Source organism: Galeopterus variegatus, unplaced genomic scaffold (assembly GCF_000696425.1).
Source record: "Galeopterus variegatus unplaced genomic scaffold, G_variegatus-3.0.2 Scaffold1154, whole genome shotgun sequence".
NCBI lineage: Eukaryota > Metazoa > Chordata > Mammalia > Dermoptera > Cynocephalidae > Galeopterus > Galeopterus variegatus.
The window spans coordinates 1-2,145 of NW_007727265.1; positions in this window are offsets into that span (position 1 = coordinate 1).

The following is a 2,145-nucleotide window of genomic DNA, read 5'->3' on the forward strand; positions in this document are numbered from 1 at the left end:
GTTTAAAATGGCTGAGGTACTTTCCCAAAATGGCTGGCGGCCCGGGCATAGCCCAACACAGGAGGGCAGGGATTAAATCTCAAAGCTGGCAAACCAGGTACCTTAACTCCATGTTCAGTGTCATCTGCATGCTGGTGCAGTAGTTGGGTACCCAAGACCTTGGGCGGCTGACTCCTTTGGCTTTTCTGGTCACAGGGCACACTTCGGCCCCCACAGGCTGGTGTTCCACTCTGGTAGCTCCACAGGTCTGGGGTCTCCATGGCGGTCATGCATTCATGGCTCTACTAGGCATGACACTGATGGGGTTTCTCTGCCACAACTCTGATCCCACGTTCCTCTTTGCATTGCTCTACTGAAGGCTGTCTGTGGTGACTCTGCCCCTGAGACTTATCTCTCCTGGGTCCCCAGGCCTTTCCATACACCCTTTGAAACCAGGGTGTAGGCTCCAAAGCCTCCACAGCTCCGGCATTCTGTGAGCCTGCAGACCTAACTTCACGTGGACACCACCAAGGATTCTAGCTTGTATTTTCCAAAGCTGGAGGCCCAGCCACACCTAGGGCCAATTTAGCCAAGGTTGGAACAGCCAACGCAGCTGGGGTGCTGGTGCTAGAAGCATCTTCCCAAAGTGGACCTGGGCAACAAGCCCATAAAGGGCACCTCAGGCCTGTTCCCCAAGACCATTCTGTCTCCCTAGACCTTTGGGCCTGAAAATGGAAGAGTTGGCCCCAGAAGCTTCTGCAGTGCCTTCAGTGCCTTTTCCTCCTTCTCCTGATAATCCCTTTCTTTTGTACTAACCTTCTTAGCACCGTTGCATTTTTCTTCTGAAAATGCTCCCTGCTTCTGTACTTAAGGATAAATTTATCAAAATATTTGCAAAATCTATATACTGAAAAATCCTAAATATTACCAAGAAGTATTGAATATTATCTATATAAATAGATATTGAATCACATATATACTGTCAATTGATTTTTTCAAATTGCCAAGGAAATAAGGAAATTATATTTTTTTCAACAAATTTTGCTGAAACAATTTCATATCAATTTCTAAAAAGAAAAAAAAAAGTACATTTAAACACTTACCTAACACCATATAGAAAGCTTACCTAGAATTGGATCGTTCACGTAAATAAATGTAAGAACTAAAATTATAAAACTTCTAGAAGAATGCAGAGTGAAAAGAATCTTTGTGACCTTGGCAAAAAATAAAAATAAAAATTATAAATCAGAATTCATCAGTTTTAAAATCTTTTGCTATTTATAAGACATTGCTAAGAAAATGAAAATACAAGCTACAGGCTGGGATAAAATATCTGCAAAACATATATCAGAGAAGTCTTATCCAGAATATATTTTAAAAATTTAGAACTAAATAATAAAATGTCAAACATTCTCATTTTTGAAATGGCAACTTTTTTGAATAGACACTTCCCCCCCCAAAAAATGTAAGGATGTCAAATAAAAGCATGAAATGGTGCTCAACATCATTAGTTATTAGGGAAATGCAAGTTAAAACCACTATGAGGTAACACTTTACGTCCGCTGGAAAGGGTAGAATTAAAACACTGACAATACCAATGGTTGCTGAGGATGTCCAGCAACTGAAACTCTCATATCCTGCTGACTAGAATTAAAAGTGCTAGTCTCTTCTTGGGACTTCCTAATTAGAAATGTAAGAACCTCCATATATCTGCTCATCCACAGAAGCAATAAAACTACTGGCCAAATTGTCAAAATCAACTTTTCAAAACTTGCTGCAATCTGAGGCTTTATCCAGGAAAAACTGCTTAACCTTGGTAAAAGAAAAAAAAAAAAAAAAAAAAACAGAGGAGTTTGTGGAATTTTAACTTGTTCACTCCAATTCTGTCTTCACTGCTCCACAGTGGTTGTATAAACTAGCAGCCTAGGAATTGTGAAAGCTTTCAAAATCAGCAGACTTTTGGACACTGAAGGGGGCAAACCAAATGTGGAGTGCAACAAAAAGACCCAACCTCTGAGCACTGTTAGCATTTGTCCCTTTTCACAGGTCCCCAGAAATGCCCCATTTGCAGATTGTTATTTGACTTAAACTGCCGACGTCCTACAGTTTCCTAAAAGGCCGGATATGATCTGCCCTGCTTCCTGCTTCTGCCCCTCTTTTCCTCTC